The 22,423-nt window shown below is 36.7% G+C and overlaps 1 protein-coding gene across 5 annotated transcripts in view; it reads right to left on the bottom strand.

Annotated features, from left to right (window-relative positions):
* LOC121088053 (janus kinase and microtubule-interacting protein 1-like) overlaps nt 1-22,423 on the bottom strand; it is a 246,654-nt gene that overhangs the window by 180,095 nt on the left and 44,136 nt on the right. For 4 of the 5 annotated variants that reach the window (XM_040593753.1, XM_040593733.1, XM_040593762.1 and 1 more), the window contains exon 2: nt 13,454-13,648. The gene's annotated coding sequence lies outside the window, so the exon portion shown is untranslated. Of the gene's footprint in view, nt 1-10,716; nt 10,802-13,453; nt 13,649-22,423 lie in introns of those variants that run through there. The other variant, XM_040593744.1, reaches the window with a different exon arrangement.

Genomic DNA, 22,423 nt, shown 5'->3' with positions numbered 1-22,423 from the left:
TTAATGTTATTAATCTATAGAGTTTCTGTGATGCTAAAGGCTAAAACTAAAGACTATTTAATCAGTATATTTCATCCAAATCCCTTAACTGTATGGAAAAATCTGTATTTAAAATCTGTTGCTAGTGTTATTCGCCTGGTCAATTTGTAAAGAAAACCTAAAAAACCATAGACATGCAAATCCAATCTGTAACTCCACAACATTTACAATGGTGGAATTGTTCCTCTTCTCAAAGGCTATCAGGGGTATTCGGGTACAACTGAGGAACTATTCCTGAAATTCTTAGTAAGTAACAAAATTCCTGATGCATTCAGATTACATAAGATTTAATTCAGTAGATGATTAACTTAGTTAAGGAAACCAAAAACATCCCTCACTGGCCTAGCTACTGAGTTTTAACTTCACTGGATCCCTCCTGCCCCCATCTCAATTACAGTTAGGAATAAAGAACGCTTAAGTAATAGAGGTGTTTGCTTGTCCATCAGTAAAATAAGAAAGTGAGGTAACTGTGCTTGATGTGTACCTGGAAAACCAATCAGCTGAACAGTGTGCGAGTCATAACTTCAAGTTTCTATTTGCTTTATGGATTTAAAGGATGTACTTTATCACTACCTCAATCTCTTCCCTAGTTTTAGCAAGAAAGGTCTAGAACTAAATCACAAATTGCTATATGATGTTTCTAGATATTAAATATCAATAAAACATAACAGTAAAAAAAATAATTACTGCAAAAAAGGGAAAGTGTAGCATCAAAGAATTTTGATTACCTAAAAGTAAGAAAAGAAGGAACTTAATTGTTTCTGGTGAAAAAAAAAAAAAAACCACCCTCCATTTAAAGAAATATTGAGTCTTTAAACATGATCCTGTAGTGAATACATGAAAATAAGTGGATAGTTATAGCTTTAGAGAGTGAGTTTTACAGTAGTAAACAGTAATCAACAGGAGTAGTAAGTACACCCATAAAATCAAGTAAGAAATATGAATCAAATTACACAGAAAAATATACTAAATGGTGTCATGCAAAGTTCAGCATTCCAGTCTTGATTCAGAAGTCTTGAACAACATTATTCAGCTTCAGCATGATTTTTGGAAGGTGAAGTTGTTAATGAGTCATCTCAGCTGAAATACCAAGCAAAACCACAGGTACAGGGCAGGGGGAAGCTCCTTCATCTAGACACTTCACCTCTACTTCAATAGTGTTTTTCATTTTTTTCATTTTACTTCAGCATTTCTCTTATAATACTGCAGAGCCTGCTACCTGTAGATCTTATTACGCTTGCGAACGTGAGACGCAAGTACATTCTTAGTACAACACAATTCCGAATGTTCACGAATTTTAAAATAAATTTTATTTTATTATGTTATATGTATAATATACAAATGTTATTGTTATCATAGCACCCAACAATCATAAAGCAGTGGATGCAGGTACAATGTTAACTTCAGAAGTAACTGCCAGTTCTCCTATGTTATAGTTTATAAAAACAGTGATAATAAACCAGTGACTATGGGAAACAGCATTCATAGCTCCCAATGCCCAAGGCGCATCTCTCACAAGGTTCAGATGACCTACATTTCCTGCTTCAATTCTCAGTTCTATGTAATAAAACATGACTAAATGGATAAAAGCAAAAGCGTCTCTACAAGATGTAAATTAATACTTTTCCCAGCCACAAAAATACAAATACAAATTATCAGTTATTTTCTAAGTCTATTATAGACTAGCCACATTTTAGATACCCATTTGCTAGTTACCTACAGAGACAGATCTATTTCTACAACAGCAGAGCTTTTGAGGGTTATTTTAAATCCTATCCCACTTAAAGAAATGCAGAATTTCCTCACAGAGGAACATTTTTGTAAGTGCCACTTGTGATTTTTTGGGGGAAATACAAAGACAGACATTTGTATTGTTAACTAATAGCTCCATGTTCATTTTTGCAGATTCACAGCCTACAGTCCTGAGGCATTCTTGCTTTCATAGCAAGACACCTATAGGTCCAAACTATATGGAAAGCAATCACCAAGAAACTCTAAGCATTTTTCATTGTTGTTATGCTGAAAGAGCTCATTGTACTGAGCCACCCTGAACAGAGGTAACTTTTTGCTTGGTAGAGATTCCAGTGTAGTACAAGTTAGGCTTTTATCACACCTCACTCAGAAGTTTCCATAGCAGATGATAACCTGCTGATAAGCACAGCATTTGTAAGGCACTTAGCTCTTCTGTCAATAATGAATGCAGTTATTACACTTTTTTTCACTGACACCTCAGGAAAGGTGATCTGCTGAGATTCTGTGACCCCATACATAGCCTTTCAGAAAATTCTTATTGCCCCCAGGAATCAGTACCCATGCTTTAACCTCCCTTCACAAATCACTGCCTTCCAGCCTGTTACAGAGCAGCTGACAGAACTAGAGTTTGGCAAGTTTCAGAGTGAATTTCACCAATGTATACATTTTCTCTTAAATGAATTGGTTGCCTGTGTCATATATACATCTGTTAAAATACATGCAAATAAAATATATTTCCAAGTGACTTCTTACCATCCAAAAAAAAAAAAAAAGTGTATCAAACTCATTTAAACTCTATGCACACATTCAAATATATGTATACCTAGTACGAAGAACCATGTAACACTGAATTATTATTTTAATTGGTAATACTGCAGGCCATTGAATAGAATCCAGTACATTAATGGTTCACTCCAGTCAAAGAACATAGCAGCCCATTCAAAAAAAGCCCCACAACCAAACAACAAACAACCTAGCTCAATTTACAAAAGATTTTCACAAGTAAAAGGCAATGCTTGAGCTGAAGAGGACAAGGCAGGGGGAAGGGAAGGGATCACATATGCGTTTAGTCACCAAGAGTAATTTGAACTCATTAGGTACACAATTGTTTTGAAATCTGTGTTAAAGCTATTTACAGAACGGACAGTATCTGCAGTAATCCTTGCAAATTATTTAGAACAGGAACCACAGAACAGTCACATGATGGAAAAGGGTTTAAAGGAACAACAGGTCTCTGATTTTATGGATTCTTTTTGAGGGCAACTGAAGAACCAGTTCAAAAACATTAACTTTGAATGCACTATTTACTGTGACTACAGACAACTGCCTTTCCACTGCCAAGCAACAGTAATGCAACCCTTTGGGTGCAAAAATGCTAACCTCAGACATAAGACTCCCATCTGACAGCCTGAAATTTATCACCTCCTCAAATCACTACAGCTGCTCATGTCAAATCTACTGGAACAGTAGAGAACAATCTAAAATACCAAATTCACATAATGGGATGGCAAAAAAAAGCAAATATACACAACGAATACGTTTGCACAACACCACAGCTTGTTTGTAACTGTGCAGAGCCCAGTGAGCAGTACAGATGTCTCACTATACAATATTGCATAGTCTTCAGGCAGAAAAGTGGCTCTAATACAGCCCCTCTGAGGAGAGGGAGTGACCCAGATCTCCTTCAAACCGCTGCTGCAACATACCTGCCCCCAGCTCTGCTGACCCCTTCAAGACCCTACACTGATGTACTCTGCAACTCCCTCTGCGCTACACAACACTTTAATGTACTAGAAGTTAGTAAACGCTTGAACCAAATCGTTTTTCAAAAAATTATGAGCTTGATCCCAGGCCTTTAAAGTAAAAAAAAAAATATTGTGTATATATATATATTCACTGGCTTCAATGAATTATCATTCTTCATTAATATTTACCCAATTTCAATTGTAGCACTATCTTGTGGATTAAGCATTACAACCAACTTACTAGCCATATTAAGAGACAAAATGTTAAAAATAGCAGTCCTGTGACACACATAAAATAATAATAATAAAAAAGTAGCACAAGAAGACAAAGTTCAAATGTGACTAAAAATGATAAAACAAAACCCTCCCTTCCACAACCTTCCAAACTCAGCTCTGTTACACAGTTGGAGCCCTTTAGGGCGGTGGGTTAAGTGTAGCTCGAGAGTCAGCTCTAGGCAAAGCCGTTCCTCTGACCTCTGTGGCAATTCCTTTCTTTTGAGCATACACAGGAGACCTGACAAGACACCTGCTGTGTAGTGCAATGCATGTCCAGCCTCCTACCCTTCCATTTGTACCCTGGGTGTGATGCAGGGAGACCCCTGTGCTTCCACTGAGGAGCAGTACTCCCTTTAATGCACAGTACTTAAAAGCAAAAACAGAAACAAGAAGAAAGGGAAAGTTGTAGTGTTTTCCAGTTGGGCTAGATAAATGGCAAATACAGAGACAGATTCCTGTCTCTACTCACTGCCACTGACAACCCACAGATTAATCATCCTGCCAAATTTAGGCTTTTGGATTATACTGGTCCACCTTTGTTTAATTATGTATCTGATTTTTAAAGGAAAGTTCATTTGGATTTTTTTTTTTTTAACCATCACTATTATTATTTGTATTGTAAAGAGCTAGAATATTTAAAACCTGAGACTGGAAAAATGAAAAATTCAGGGATGAAAGCTGAGTAGAAAATGTGCAAGACAACTGACAGGCTCAGGGAGAGAGGTTCAGATTCCCAGTTTCATGACTCAAGAGAGAGGTGGAACCTCAGTGGGATAAAAACTAGGGTAGTCCAACACTTTACTGAATGTTCAATATTTACTTTATTGTTTTGTAAATCAATAGCATAGACTTGAGAGATCAAGTATATGTAAGGAGGAGAAAAGGCATATCTGGATGTGATCTCGTTACCAGCTGAACAGTGAAGCAAACAGAGACCGTGTGATTTGATTCCACCATCTCTGATCTCAATAATTACCGTGTGCAATTAATCACGTTTACTAAACCTGCAAGCTAACTCATATTGTGCTAGCCAGCCCACATTCCCACCTTACTACTCCATTGCAGAAGATATACACTGCTATGTGCAGAGCAGCATGAGCATACTGGTCAGCAAAATAAAGAAAATTATAACACTGAGCAGGTTAATGACAAAACTTCCTCACCTACCAAGGGGCAGCTTAACTTCAACAAACCTCCTTAAAATCAGGACTCTTAGTCAAAATGAAGATGTTGGCCTATTCCAGTAATACAGGAAGACTGATTAAAAAAAAACACAACAAACATGCTTCATTTTGCCAAAGGTGCCATCACACTCCACCTTAAAGTTAAGTCCCTTGGTTCCTGAGATCAAGATAAATATATACAGTACAGAGCTGGTGGTGCTGTTGCTTAAATTTTGAAGAGTCAACAGAATCCCCAAGAGCATGTCCCTGTGCTCTGGGATTTAGGACCTCAAACTTACGTTTAATTGCTTTATTAAGGACTCCTGCTCAACTTCAACATTCTTGAAGTAAGACACCCCACATACAAATCTAATTTCAAATCTAACTGCATAATGATAATAATAAAGATTATTTTATGGGCCACAACTGGGCTAAGGCTTGATGGATCTATGGTTCTTTCACAGACTCCTTGTACAACCTTGAACAAATTACTTAATCTCCAGTAAAAGAGGTATTACACTTGCCTACCTCAGAAAGACATCCTGAGGACAATACTAAAATATGAGAGACTGAACAGGGGTTATGAAAACAAGACTTATGAGAACCTAGAAAAAGTTTTGGCAGGAATCATTCAGTTTAGCAACCCACAAAACTAATTCCCTCACAAGATCTGTTAACTTTCTCATAACAGTGCTCTGATAATCAGCCAGATAATGTTGGTATTTCAAGTATTGATATTTGAGTGAATGTTCATTAGAGCAAACAGAGTTTAAGTCAGTCTGGTGACTGGCCGATGCAACTGAATCGCCTCAGATAAAATATTTAAACTGGATATTTCAACCAGACAATAGCTTCTTTCCTCTCTCAACTGTCTAAATTCCAAAAGGGAGTAAAATGCACAGTAAAAACGCAGCCAGTAAAAAGCACAGCTAGATAGTAATACAGCAAGAGCCTGGAGGCAAAATTTCATTTCTTTCTGAGCTTAAGCAGAAAGGAGACAGGCACAAAGCAGCACAAGAAAAGCACAGAGGAGAAACTTTGTGATCTTAAGACTTTCTTTGTTGAACCATCCTCCAATATTCACAAACTGAAAATGCTTCAGCACCGTGAGAAGACTACCAATAAAATATCCCTCTGGTAACTGTCAGCAAATTTTATTCAAACTCTGCCAGGCTTTTTGGAAAGGTTTTTGGCAAGTTGGCCATCAGAAGCATGAATATTCTTTCCGAAGATGCTTAGAGTTGAATGTGGTGGCCATGAAGACTTGCATAAAATATTTTTATTCAGATACATGTATCAAAATCATGATTTTCAGGATAGCTTCTACAGAATGTTAAAAAAAGACACATTCTGTCATAATTCAGTATTGAAAGAGAGAAACATGCAATTAGATATAAATACAAAACTCCAGAATTATGTGACAAGCCACTATAGACTACAAGCCTGACTGCTGCCCAGATTACACCATCGCAAAGTATTTTGAAGCTTTGATTAATTTCTAAGCACACAAACATATATATATATATGTATATGGAAATAAAGCTTCCTAAATTTGAAAAAAATGGTTAGACACAGAACAGACATTACTTGTACATGCAATTTTGAGCTTTCTAGTAAGCAAGCTGCGCATCCATCTTATGGGGGTTGATACAGTCGGCAGTGTATCTCAAATTGCTGAATGCTGTCATAGTCAGGCTGTTTTGGTCATTTAGGGGAATTAAAAAGTGATTCATTGTTCACTCTGAGGAAAACATCCTTATCCCTTTTACCTATATAACATTTTTCCTTCACTGGAAAAAATTGTTTTCATTTCAGTATACTGTTTCAGTGAGTAAAGCATTAAGATGGTACAGCATTTTATGTAAAGTTCAGGCCAAGATGTGTCACATGTCACCTAAAGCTTCCAGGAGTCCCTGCAGTTGAATTAAAGACTCTTACACTTCATTCCTTAGAACACAACCTCCTTCCTACGGTGCCCGCAAAGCAGGCCATTCTCTGCGAGGTCTAAATGGTTCTGTAAATCATCTTTGACCATGGACAAAAATCTTTATTGAGGTTGCATTATCATGTAAATAGGACACAGGTAGAAATCTTAACTTTGTGTCCAGTTGTGTAAAAATACATTAACACCCATAAAATTTCTGCTATGAATCGATCTTAGTATTCAGTTCTGTACCCCTCCCTACCTCATACCCTAAAAAGAGATGGCAGAAGGAAACCTCAAAAGTTAGGGTCCTGGCAGTGACTTTAGAGGTACACTTAGCCTTAATGAAGACTCATTGGAAAAACATGGAAATAGGTATTGCCAGAAGAAATATACTTTGCACATCACCCATCATCTCCCTAAACTCGAGGTGAATCTCTGAACAAGATTTTGCCTTAAGGTTGAACTTAGCACAGCTATGGCAGTAACAGTGCAGTTTTCCACTGCTTAAATAGCAAAGCTATACTAGCAAAACTTTGACTAGCTGTTTCCAAAACAGAAAGCTGTGGGTGGGTGGGGGTGGAAGGCATATACCCTGGGGAACAGACTACCAGAATGGAGCTTGCTTAAGAAGGCTCTAATAAAGGAAGAGAGAGAGCTAATCTTCTCAGTGATGTAGGCCACTTACAACTAGTCTAAATAACAGTCCTGTCTGCTGTCAAATAATACTCCTATCTGCAGAATCCTTTCCTCACAACCACCAGTTCTCAAAGACAGAAGAAAGTAAAGGAAGACAAGTGCATATCAGAAAAGGAAGAAGAAAAAATGATAAAATGAGAGCTGAAAGTTAGACACAAATTAAGATTTAGTTGTTACCTGGATACACAGCCCTTGTACAGGAAAGGGAAAATGCTGAAGCACTACCTGTTTCATTGAAAAACATGAAAACTGGGAGCTCTCAAGTGTGACCATGTTCTTTCCCCTCCCAGGGAATATCAATTCAATTCAAATGGCTAAGCTACTCTTTATTACTTTTGTAGCAGTAAAAATCTGGAAACGTCAAATCATAAAGATTTTCACTAACACTTCCCAAATGTAGGGGATTAAGGATGGGAAATTACTAGATGTTTCCTTTGAGATATGCAGGTCTTCACCAGCAAATAGCTAGGGAATGGGCTTCCTTTCACTGTCCTGACTAGAGGGTCTGCTTTTAAATCTTAGATTGATCACTGGAAGGTAATTGAAATGCACAAATACTCTCCACTTCCCTTCTACTACCAAATTTCTCTTTTTTTTCTTGGGTTGTAATAACAGCCAGCACACCTGGAAACTGTTCTCCACCTCTTCTTTCATTGACTTTTATTAACTTCAAAAAAACTTATTCACATATAGATCACTAAATGTAAGGTTGGGGAAATATAAAATTATGCTTGTGCAGGAAATTGTTACGACTTGTTACAACCCAAGAGTGCTCTTGCAAGCAGTTTAATGCAAGTTTACTTGAGAACGATGGGAAGTCAGCTTTCCACAGTTTTCTGAAAAGAACAGAAATATTAAACAGCCACTGTTGAACAGACAGAATAAAGTGCAACTGATCCCAAAGGCAAATAATACCAGGTTAAGTCTCAGAAGCATAGCAACGTTCTGCAAATCTTTTGTATTCTGTTCCACCTCTTGTTTGAAACAACCAGAAGGCAATAAAGTACTTCCTCAATACAGAAAGGCAAGCTCCTCAATGAGGCAATAGAAATGTCTCTGCTACAGATTGGACACTGGTCATTTACATCTCAGTGTATTCCTCCACCTGATTCCCCTTTGCATTTCTTAATTTTAAGCTAGATTTCACATAAGCTAACCAGAATTTATTTCCCTCCCCCAGACTTTTACTTTGGTTTTAATAGCAGGAAGTGGTGCACAGGCTAGCAGGGTTGTGGCTAAGAGGCTTATCAAGCTTGCACAGCACCATGTTCAGAAGCTGCCAATTAATCAAATTTAAACTTTTCTCTTACTCAAACGATTTAATTAATTCTGATCCTCTCCACTCGTCAACATTTTCCATCTTGGTCACCTTCAGGACTAAACACAGATTTGCATCCCTGATGGTCCTGACTTCAGAGCACACCTGAAAACACCATCATTCTCTCTACATCGGAATCCCCCTTAGACATACACTAGTCTGTCACACTCTTAAACTTGACTTGTCAGCTTCTCTTATGCCCCTTTCCTAAAGTTTAACTAGAGAGAATTCTTCCCGGACCATGAACCAGTACTGTCCTCAGGGCAGGGCGCTGTAATGATAAACGTGATGAAATTTCAATAGCCAGTAAGACTTCTGGTTTTGATAATATGGTGGGTTTTTTCCAGACATGAAATGCTTAATACATCTGTTTGTTAGTTTGGCTACAATCTCTAAATATCTAAAAATAATTCAGGTAAAGAGCATGACAGACATTCAATCACTGAAGTAAGTTTCAGACTTCACAACTGACAAAATGTGTTTCTTCAAGATCAAAAGTGAATAAAACGGAACTTAGAAGAACACATGAAAATGACACCATCTAGTACCCTATGCTAATCCTGTATCTTCAAATTAAAATCTCTGATGAGCAAGCAATTTTTCAACACAAATTAGATTGTTGTTGGTCAATCCTGCAGTTCCAAAGTATATTTATGCTACTCTGCTCCATCCAGACCCAAGGAAAAGGTTTCTTTCTTCATTGTTGTGGATTGTATTTGCTAACTAGCATTGCTGGGCTGACGGTCTGTTTTAGTCAATTCAGTTTCTATACTCACATGTACGGTCCTACGAGACACTCATTCTTCCTCGTATTTTGCTTTCCTCATTTCTGTTTCCTGCTATAACCAACACACACAAGAGCTACTAATTCATTTTTGAATAGGAAATGTTAATTAATATGATTCAAGTAAATATGTTCACATCTGAAGTATCTTTTCAAGCAAACTTGAGGTATACTTTCTACTTCTGTTAAAGTTTAGGTTTTGACACAAACACAGAACACAGTCCACACTAAATAAAAAGTGAACTCAGCTGGGAGATGGAAGTGTTCCAGTATGTAGCATTTCTCAGGCACACTGACTCCAAATCTTATGTAAAATATAGCATGTGCAAAAAGATCACACAAGGCAGAACAGGAGCAGAAAGGTCTCCATGGATTAAAAAAAAAAAAAAAAAGTATGATAAAAAGGTTTCCTCAAAATAACGCATTATGCTACCCTAGAGTACTTTATTATAAAAGTGCAGCACTGAGCAACAACTTGAAATCGATTGTTATTGTCCAAGTTAATTATAACACAGAAACGGATAAAGGCACATTTTAAATTTTTTTTTTTGCTTAAGACTACTTGTAATACAAAGAACCCCATAATATAGTTAACATAAATATGTATAATCTGTGTGTATGTGCACAGGATGGGCTTCCTTCAGAAAGGATAAGTTTCAGGTGTTGAGGTAGTGTTCTTGAAGACAATTCTCCTGGAAATCAACATTTATACAATGCTATGCATAAAAAACGTCTCCCCCACCCCCCCCCTATATTGCCATAATCAAAGCACATTATCAACGCTATTTAATATTCACAACACATCATTCAGAGCTATTGAAGTTATAAATTAATGTAAAAGCTGTGAAAAACTTACAAAAAGCTAGAGATGACCATAACCGTGAGAAAGCCTATTTATTAAAAAAAAAAAAAAAAGCACAAGGACAGTATATCCTAAAGGATTATCAAAACTGCCAACTTCATGGTCTCTCACTATTACTTATTGAATGCATATCATGTAGGCTATAGGTTCATACCTTCTTTTTAATTCATACTCATTTATGAATATACAAGGATCTTCATAACAGACTGAAGATCTGTTCTGCTCAGTGTCAGGCAGTGAGTCTCACATATATGAAAGACCTTTCCAAGGTAGCAGAAAAACTTGCTTAGAAACATTACCTATCTTATCTCAACACAACCATTACCAGCCACAGACTTATCTAACGGTAAAAGACGCGTGGGAATTCTGCCAGCAGCTGTACAGCTACCAGCTACTCAAATGTACTACCTTCTTATATTTCTAAGTACGAGAAACTATTCTATGCAAGCATGTCATAGTACTTGTTTTCTCTGTTTGAAGAGTAATAGATCTGTAGTTACATGGCAGGGAACAGAAGTAATGTTTATACAGAGGATCACTGAATACAGATTGTTCAAAGGATGTTAAGAAAAAAATTGCAAATATGACAGTAATACCAAAGTTTATCTTAATTTCTGTTATTTAATTTATGCAAATTTAAAGAGAGGGGGAAAAGATCAATTTTGGTAGATTTCATGATCAGTCAGCAAAACAAACAAAGAGCCATTTTAAAAATGTGCCTGGCTCTATACCCAACACACTGAAGTAATCCTGATTTTTCACAGAAGTAGCCAGTCTTCCACTAAAGCAAAGTGTCCACCCATACCTGCAAGAATGTTTGTGTTTACAGAGCTGTTCCAAAGAGATAGTTTGGGGATATCAGAAACAGTCTAGCCAAATAAATTGATATTCAAGAAATATGACTAATCAAGTAAGACAAGCTAGGGACCAGATAGGGAGGGGTTTTCCCTGTAGCATTCGGCAAATGTGCATAAGCAATCCAGAGGATGAAATCCCTCTGCTCAAATTTTCGTAAGCTAGTTCCAATAGGAATTATCCTTATAGATAATTTGCATGTGACAAAAATCACTTTCCAAAATACATTAGTTGTTGAAGACGCATGTTTTAAGCATTTCATTTTCATTATGCAGAGTCACCTAAATAAAATATTAAGTCTAAATCAATCTGTTAATCTATGTTCAACTGTTTGGATGTACAGGAACAGGACAGACTGAAGGACAACAGAGGAGGAAAAGCATAACTTTAAATAGCATTCCTTTGAAATTTAAAAATCAAAACACATTCACCTTAGCAGAGAGCCAAATTATAATATTCAACAGCTAGTTTTAGAGTTCAGCATTTTAATTCTTCTCAAAATCAGCATCATCTACTTTCTGTTATTTTTAAGTAGACACAAAGATTATTTTTTCTATATACATCTATGACTGAAGCTTCTCATGCATTTTCCCTAAAGAGTTAAACCCAATCAGAAGTAAATGTTGCACTGCCCTGCCAACTACAGAGGAGAAAATTTAGGGTCACATTAGTTCATCTGTTGCCCCCAAAACAAACTTAGTTACTATAATTATTCTCTATAGTAAAAGTTAGTTAATGAACACCAAACTACTTGAGACATATTTTTTCACTCTGAATGTTACTTTATAAAATCAAAGATACTAATCAACTATTAGCTGTATTTGAGTGTCAAAGATGACAAGCAAATACTACCCAGACAGACCCTAAGGCATGTTTTATACCCTGTATTGTTCACTTTACTCTTTCCTTCTTCATTAATTTTTCAGTAATGATCATGCACTCTACAGATGTCATTACCCATAACACTTGCCTTACTTAAGGTCATACTTTACCCTTTCATTCAGAAATGAAAAGTAAGTTTTCATTATGCACTATATCAAATATAATGGCAAGATTGGTGAGCAGCAGAGGCACAACAATTTGAATACACAAACTGCAAAGCATCTACTAGGAAACGATATTTCCTGGGTTACTGTTGCTTTCCTTTTCTTTCTGCATTACAGTTTATTGACAAATTTCAACTATATTTGCAACATTAATCATTATTAAAATATCATTTCCAGGGGCCAGTGGCATTTTCCACAGTAAGGACAGTTACACAGAGTGGTGGTTGCCCAGTTCTCCTAACATTTCTAATCCTAGTAGCTGTATCATCACTGCAGTTCCACTACAGGACTACCACAAGATGAAAAAGCCAGGAATTAGGCACTGTGTTAAACTGTCATCCTTACTAAACTCCTCCCAGTAGGAGGAAACTGACAATTTTCCCCATATAGTAGATGATCCTTGAAGCAAACAAAATATTGTGGTTGGGTTTTATGCATAGTATATATAGCTGCCTTCTGAATACCCAGACACGTGTATACTATAAACACAAAAGTCAACAGAAGGTTGGAAAAGTCTATCAAAGAAGCTTAGCATCCAACTGAGACAAAAGTAACTAAAGTCTTTCTTATTAATGGTGACAGGTATAGATGAAGCAAGACAGCAGTCAAGTTAGCAAGCAAATGATAAGCTTAGGACACTGAACAACATTCTGTACTGCACATTTTAGATGCCATGGGCAGGGGAATGCCTTACAAAGTAAATAAAGAAAAATCTCAGTAGGAAAATATTCGTATCATCAATAAATTTATTCACTGAATATAGAAAGTCTCTATGTAAATCATATTCAAGCAAAGACAAAAACTTTGTAGAGATTTGGTTTATTTTACTGCCTGCAAAATCTAGTTGGGTTTAAAGTCTAGCTCAGTTAAAAAAAAAAATTCAAACTTGAAGTTTCAAATCATATTGTCTCTAATAAATTGATAACATCATATCTGTACTGTAGATTTATTCTCATTCTACCCAACAAACATGCTTGCAATGCACAGTACCTTTCTTTTGTCCACAGGTTGCTGAGGCAGCGGCGTTTGATTTTAGCTTAAAGAGGTGAAGACTGAGCAGCGCCAGTAGCTAAGTCACTAGGTATGTTTGTACTGGGACTTTCCACACCACAATGCCTAGTCCTGTTAGCACGTTCTCTTTTTCATCAGCAAGGAGGGATTTCTGAGCAATATTAGTGACATCATCTGTTAAACAAAAGAAAAGAGATTTAATACAAATCAAATTTGATTAACAGCTTTGATGGTAGCAATGTAATAAAAAAAATATATACACAAGGTAACAATGCAGCAGAATAATCTATCATGCAGAATTACAAGCATGGCCTCTTCTTTATATTAAGAACACATATGCAGAGTTTACTTCACTTTTTTTACTAGATGGCCCTCAATGAAAGCAAGACAAAAACTGCGAAGCTACTTGCCAATTAGACCACATCAATCCAGACTGTTAACGCAGCATAGCTAACACTAAATTCATATTCCATTCCAACACAAGTTACTTGGTTTTGGCCTACAGGCTTAAATTGTCACAGTGGCCGCTTATAAATTGTCCCATACAGACTGGCCACTGTCACGGATCTTTATAAAACCTCAAAATATACCAACATAAGGAAGTTATGTGTTCTGTTGAAAAGAGGACAAGACTGAATTTCAGAAAACCTGAATTCTATTCTTCTGTGTATAACTCTCTTGTACAGCAAAGGTAACAATGACAATTTCCTCTCTGAAAAAAGCCATTAAGAAGATATGCACAAAGCCTTCATATTGCTTCATTTCACATTTCTTGATGCTATTTCAACATGTTCTGATCACAAGGGGAAACACTCAAATCTTATTGATATATATACTAATTGTTATTTTGGATTGATATTTCCCATACACAGAAAAACCTATTTACAAAAAGAAAATTATGTTTATGGAGATATCCTTATGGAAAACAGCACTCTGAAAGCTTAATGACTAGAAGAAACTCAAGTTCCTTAATGAGTATCATCTATTTCCTGGAGTCTCTACTTGTGACAGCACCTTTATTTATGCTGTGGGGTACACAAAGAGAGTAAAGTCTCCTCAATGATAAAACTTCTCATAGTACACCCTTTGTGTTAAAGTGTAAGCCAGTGATTGAGTAAAAGTGATCCGGACAAGACAAACAAATTTCAGCAATGTCTAGTGCAGACACGGCCATACTGGGATCTCCAAAGCAGAGGGCTGGCACATGGCACAGAACCAAACTCTCTGTCTTTTGGGCAGGAGAGCTGGGAGCCAGGAGAGCACTGAAACATGAGGCATATCTCTATTACCATGTACATGGTTCAAGCCTTCACAAAAACCTGTACTTCACATAAAATGCATCAGGCTTGTATCCAACAGTACCAGTCCCAAAAATGTAACTCCCAAACTATTCCCTTTGCTGGGAAGCATTGTACTCATTTCCAGTGGTTTGTTTAAGTTTATGAACTTACTTGTTCAATAAAGACAGCCATCAAGGCAGTATTTAATGAAGTAAGAAAAAAAAATAATCTGCATACTCATTTCCTTAGGGCCAGGTTCACTGCTGTGAGAGAATACTTTTGAAGAGGATGAAAGTACAGCTAGGGCCTGATCATGGCAGGAGATCAAAGTGCTGAAACAGCTTAGTCAGCATCTTTAAGTAGCACAGAAAGTTGGAAAAGAGGAGCTATTTATATAGTAACAAACCTCCTCAGGGGAAGAGGGAGACCAAGAGCCTCTATTTTTTATGACGTCAGATACCTCTGATTTCACCTTATCTTCACCATCCTTTTTGAGTTGCCCTGTTCGTAAATATCCCGATAGTGTTATTTCACATAACGAAACATTTTGTTGCTTTCTTCTGGCCTTCAGGAAGCAATCTGAATACATTTGAATAAAAGGGAAAGAGAAGGTTTCCCACGTTAACATGTAAATGTAGAAAAATCTAAGAGAAACAAGAACTGACTTGTAAAAAGCAAGTAAAGACAGCAATCAGGCTGGTAAGATGACAACAAAACAGAAAACACCCACATAACTCCAAAGAAAAAAAAAAAAGACAAAAACCCCCATGACTTCAAAGTCACAAGTTATCCAGGTAAGTTGTCTACATTTAAAAATGTACTTGTTTTAGCAGATCTATTTATGGCATGATACCAATTCTTCTAAAGGAGAAGTTCTTAGATTTTAGAAAACTCGTCATTAACAGTTGTATTTAAATTCTCTAGTAAATTTTGAAATAAAAAGTACGTTAATAAGATACATATTTTGGCCAACTGGCCTCCCCATAGAAAGAGAACAGTGTTTATGAATGTTTTGAGAGAAGGATGAAACATAGATCTAGAACCTGCAATTTCAAGTTGCATTAATAATAGCATATATAATAAAAATAGTACAGTGAAGTGACAATATCCACTTTTTAAAGTGGATGTTTCAGTGGCATAGAATACAAGTGAGATTAAGAAAGATGACCCCCTTCTTTGGCAATTGTCTTGCAAAAAACTACGGCAAATTTAGAACATTCAATTATGCCAGCTACTAGAAATTGTTAGAGTGCTATTCACAAAGAATAACCAGCAACCACTGGAAACCTACAACCCAATAATCCTTCAGTAATCTTCCTATAGCTTCTTAAAAGATACAGTAATACAAAAATAACTTAAAATAATTGGATACTTAATTTCTCATTTCCAGTAACTGCTAAACTAAATCTACTTTGAATGGCAGTGGGGGAAGGATCTGTTAACCTACAAACAGAGCATAAACCACACCTGTTCAAATTCATTCAACTCAAAATATATCATGCACACCATAAACTCCAGGAGCCAAACAGAAATCATTTGACAGATGAGCTGTGATAAATTGCTAATTTCACTCAAGGTAATAAAGTCACCAACATATGCATATCCTGTAGTTATGGCAGTACATGCTAAATAGAGAAAGTCAACTCAGTTGTGTTCTTTAATATATAATGGCTCTCTAGACAAAAGTTCAGTGTTATAAAAATGAAGGGGTTTATTTCTGTTTACATGGAAATGACTTGCAACACTTGCAAACACTTCCCAGTTAGGAAAGGTTAGAAATTATCCAAGTTTGTTCATTTGGGCTTTTAATTACAAACATAGAATCTTTGGTGAAATTTCTGTTTCCTTCACATTATTCCATAGTATGAGGTAGTTTCATATCTTGAGAGCAATATAAATTTAAAGGTAAGAGAGTAAACACTGACGCCAACCTACTCTTTTCCTTTAGATTCCCAGAATGAGAAAGCATTCAGATTCTCAGAGATTTCAGTGAGATCTGTTTGTATGGGGAACTTTAGTCCATTTTAACTCTTAAACACAGTGCATTGCTTGCAGAAGGTTTTAAAAAAAATAATTACTAAGGTGGAAAGATATTTTGTAATTCTTCTTGGAAAGTAGAACAGTTGAGGACAATTCCACTGACAACTGGGGTAATGTCACATGCAGTCCATAAACACATGTCCTGCGGACTGCAAGGGGGGGTGGGGGTGGTGAATGTGTGTGTGGTGGGGGTGGTGTTGGGGTCTGCAGCTGGTCTGCAGACAAGTTAGTTGACTTCAAAGACTTAGCCATGTACCTTTAAGACAGCCACAAATTGTCAGGTATGTAAACAGGATGTGAAGAAATGGAACTTAGAACCACAGCACCTATAGCAACAGCAAATAGCAAGCAAGAAGGACACAAAAACCTATCAGGGTCTAACACCTGTACTGTCTAGGATATATAAATAGTTTGTATAAACAATAAAGGCCATTTTGTCTGAACCCAGCCATGCAGACATAGTGTTTTTTTCAGTCCGCCTCGACTTGTGTCACCACAGGATGGATCTCAAAAGAATTCCTTTTTCCAAACCCTTCCTCCTGTCCTTCACAACTCAAACAGTAACAGGTAGGGTCCAACTATAATCTTCAGAGAAAAAAAAATAAGATAAACAACACTCACATCCTTAGCATGTGCTAACAACAAAGCAGTTTCCCCGAATGTTTCAGAAGCCCTCCCTAGATCATTGTACACCTGATCTAAATTTTGAAGACATTATGGAAACAAGGCTTTTGGGTTTTAAAATGACTAAACAGAAAACATGGTAGCCAGTGACAAGAACGACCCAAATAAATGACAACTCCTTTGGGAATACAGTGCTGAGCATATCTGTGAGTCCTCTCCAGTAGTTGCTAGAAATTTTGCTTGACAAATGCTTTGTAACGGGAATGTACATTACCACTGGCTTTTTTTCAGAAGCTATTCTAATCAACAGGTCAGAGGAGGGAGGGAAGGGTTCCTTCTTACCACCAAATATTCAAGTATTTAAAAAAACGTACTTTCAAAAAAACCCATCACATTTTACTACACTAGCTTGTTTTCTACTCTAAAGCTTTATATCCATAATATTAATTTGAGGTGTAATTTGTCAGTAAGACATCTATTTGTCAGGCATATAAATTACACACAAGAAGACGGCATCTTCCCATTCTTGCCTCCAGTCTTTGATTTCTTATGATGTGATATTTGCTTTGGTACCAGATCCCCTGGGATTTCCAGCAGAGCAAAGAATTTATTTACACATAAATAAAAGCTGCATAGACAAAGCCCTTCAAGAACAGGATTTGTTCTGGCTGTCGACATGTCACATCAGCAACAAACATTGGTACCCAATATACATCACTTGCTCTCTACTTTACCCATTCAGTCTTCACCTACTACACCACATTACAACCAGAAAATGTGATGCCTTCTCTGTGGTTGCACTAAAGGAGAATGGGAGAAGGAGAAAAAAAAAAAAAAAAGAATCTAGATGGAAGCTTCAATGTAAAACATTGTGAATGCATCATGGCCTGAGGTACAAAAAGCACAGATCACACCACAGAGGCATAACCTTTGAACACAAAGACTTACAATACTATGACGTGGCATTTTCAAGCCATTCTACACATCCTCAGCAATGTACACTTAGCAAAATGTGCAAACACCATCTCCATTCTTTATATAGTGAACAAACAAAGAGGACAGAATTACTTCAGGAGCTTTTCCCTACTTTTTTTTTTAGTATCAACTTTTAGGTTGATATAGCAGAAATCAAATCATAATAAGCAGCAAGTTCTTGCCCACAAATACTTCTTCAGTCACTACCAGGAATACTGATGGGAATTTTCTTGATCTGTTTTAATCTCATTTTTATTATAAAATATGTCTTTGACAGTCAAAACACAGAATTTTTATCTGGGTACTAGAAACAATGACAGACATAAAAGTAGTCACTCACTTCCCTACCTCCTCCATATTATAGCTTTCTGGTTTGGCATCTCCATAACAAGTCACTCCTTGGGGTTCATTTAAACTTCTGTCAGCAGTAGTGGACTACCAAAAACAGGTCAAGAATTGAAGTTTGTTTCTGAGTTGTTCTCTATTGCCTTACTGTAGACTACTAAGCCACAACTCCCAGGAGGGCCTACAAATGGCTGGTAGGCAGCACATCATACAACAGTGCTTTCATAGGAATTGATATCATTCGTGCCACCTTGTTGTTTTAATTGGATTGTCTAGGCAAAGAAAAATCTTCCTAATCATTATCTTTTTTTTCTGAAGTAGGAAGCATACTAATTCTTGAATGGATGTTTCGGAAGAACGTGAATGTGGCTTGTTTGTACAGTTGATTTAACACCACAAAACACACTTGGAAAATAGTTACAGCATTTACTAGATTTAGGTGACAAATACAGTGTGCCAACTGCAGGACACAGTTGCTTGTGTGTTCAAAAGTAGGCAAATTATGTTTTCTATCCTACATGGTGCTTATTTATAATAAAGATATACAAAAACTTTCTCGGTAATTAAGATGATTGGGGTGAAGTAGCAATCATATGGGGAGAGTTATCCATGTGAAATTACATTCTTAAAGACTACCAATAATTAACTAATAAAGTTATGAATGACATTCTGTGTTCATTAAATATCAAGTGCATTAATGCTGTTAAAAAACAGATTCAATGAGCTTTTAGTGAGTGTGGCCAGAGACTACAGAGCCTCTTTACACTAAGAACCAGTCTTTTTATACATTAAAAAAAAAAAACAACACAAACCAAAAAACGCTCAACATAAAATGTTTTCCCCGACTCAGATCTCCTTGCTGAAGGCTGAGGCTGGTGACACCTCAGCCTGTTTACATGCGTTTGTGAGCTCTTCTTGTTCCCAAGTCTGTCAAAGGAGTCAGCCTGCTTCCTGAAGGCTCACCCCTCCGAGACACCTTCTCTCACACCAAATTAGCTTTCAGAATAGCTTCCATACAGCTAACGGGTCTTACAAAATCAGACTATCCTTGTATAGGTACAACATTAATGTTTACGTTACCATAGGATTCATACAAATTCAAGAGAGACAGTAATGTCAAAGCATTATACAGCCATCCATACTACATCACCTAAAGCAAAGGATAAAATTGGGAACTATTTTTCCTCCCTACTTCCACACACAGCGTTCAGTGCTGCATTACCAGAGTGACCAAGGTTGCTGATGTAAGATCATCACTTAGACTGGCCCTTGAAGGGAATATAAGCTTACTCATGGAATAATTGTCTTCCTCACTGTTTTGGATATTCAAGATTTTTGAGTTTTAAAGCCTGAACAAAAATTCTTCATACATCTCTCACCAATAAGGCAATTACACGTACTTGTATGTCCGAAGTCCTTCACACAATAGAAAAGCAAAGGTTTCAGCTTCCAAAAAGAACTTACTTTTCCACTAGTGCTTCCCAGGACCTAGTATTTATTATTAAACTTAAGCCTAATGCAAGATTTATTAGGCTACTCAGGCCTTTTAGCTTCTCTCACATATGGCTTATTTGCTATTTTGCCTCAGCAGTTCATGCAGTATATAAATATGTATGACATTCATTTAGCATTTATATGGGTATGAGCAAATATATATATGGGTGGCCCTGTACAGAAACAGCTGGATTCCTAGAGTATGAACAATCAGAAGCCTGCTTCTTATATCTTAACCACAAAAAGCCCTCATGCAAAGGCTAGACTTTATTCATTTAGCTTAACTGACTTTTATATGATTAATTAAAAAGTAATAAATTTTCACATCAGCATATAGCATGAGTTTAGAAACTGCCATGTGACTACTGCTACAAATAATAGCATCCACTTTAAATTCCCTTGTGTACTCATAAGAAACCTTTACTGTGTCACAACAGTGATATTTCATTGTATGCATTTTATTTTTCAGAGATTTTGACAAACTATTGACAAAACTCTTCTTGGAGCCCTGTGGCAGTCCTTCCTTTAGCAGGATCCTTAGCCAGATCCTTACAGGTACCAGAATTCTTAAAATACGTTGTTCTATAAAATAAATTTTTAAATGAATACATGTAAAAGTAAAAAACAAACAATCAAACAAAACCCAACAAAAAAAACAAACAACAACAAAAAAAAAAACCAAACCCAAAAAGAGAGCCAAGTGCTATGCCAAGGATCTTTGCCAGCTGGAAGCTGGTATCACATGAACAACTGGAAAAGTATAAGCTTCTGCTTTACAATGTTACAAAGATCTTGTGGGATCACGTAGTATTTCCCTTAACCTTTTCCACTAATGAGATAAATTTTGTCTTTAGAGGCTGCTCTTTTTACAAACCCTTGTAACTAATTTTTTGGACAGTTTGTTCAAAAAAAGGAAGAACGGTAGCTATCTGAAACAGGTCAAAGGATTTGAAAAGCTAGAATATATTCTGTCTGAACAGGGTAGAATTATCCATCAAGAAGGGGTAGATAAGATGTCAGAGATCCATGACACAGTCCACCATAATGCTGCGATCTCTTTCTAACTCTGTAAAATACATATTCCTAGGCACAGACATGTATGCATACAAAAAAACCATACCTAGTCAAATTAGAAGTAACATTAAGTTGGGATAAATTTGATTTTTACATTTCAGCACTAGCTTTTCTTATTATTTTTGCTTTTCAAAACGCAGCCCTCTTAATAGTGCTGCAGGATCAGCTAGCATATACTCCAAAATTAAGGAGGCCAAAGATAAAGTAGTTTGACAACCCATTTACAAACTAGTTACCAACTCCCCATCCCAGTTCCCTCCTCTGTCCCTTGACATATACACCCCAATCTTCCTTTTTACTACTGACACACAGTGTCTATTGTAAGGCTAAATAAAACAAGAAACTAAACAAATATTTTACATCAAATCCACAGTTTCACAGAACTCATCATCCAAGAATAACTACACAGGTCATTGCTAGTACTTCTCCCTTGCAGACCGCGTATGCCAAGGGAAGAGGTTTACCCAAGGTCACCCAGTGAGTCAGCAACAAATTGTGAAAAGAACTCGGTACAGCTGAGTCCTATGTGCTTGGACTGCAGCTCAAAAGTTAACCCTGCCTTGGAAGGAAACCTGCACTTTTATACCCAACAGCACCAATTTGCTCTGTTAAGACACAAATTGGGCAATCTCATTGATGTTAGGTTTGTAGTCTATTATTAGTAAATGCTTCAGTTCTAACAGCAGTTACCAATATCTACATTTCTCAGACGTGCATAGCAGCTACAAAGTGCGCAGATCCTGGGTGCTTAATAAAGACTTCATAATGATCATAAAAATGACACACGTAGATACATCTGCAAATTCTGTGCTTCTCAATGCTCTCTTCCACATTTTGACAAAGACTTAAAATTTAATAAATATCAGCACCCAGCCAGCATATTATTCCACCTACTCATAAAAGGGATATTTTTCTGCTCAGAGACAGCATGTTAAAGTGATTCACAGGAGGAGATGATAAAAGTTTCATTCTCCCAGAAACCTCAGCAAGTCCAATTAAACAAAGACAAGCATAATAGTTTGAAACAGGCACTGTTTGATACAAAGACATCACTATCTTTCAGTGAAGGACTTCACGCTAGTTTTACATGAACAAAGAGCTGCTTCCAATTAAAATC

The sequence above is a fragment of the Falco naumanni genome, chromosome 1 (genome assembly GCF_017639655.2).
Source record: "Falco naumanni isolate bFalNau1 chromosome 1, bFalNau1.pat, whole genome shotgun sequence".
In the NCBI taxonomy this organism is placed as follows: Eukaryota; Metazoa; Chordata; class Aves; order Falconiformes; family Falconidae; genus Falco; species Falco naumanni.
Note: the sequence above shows the minus strand (reverse complement) of the source record. Positions and strands in the feature narration are given on the sequence as shown.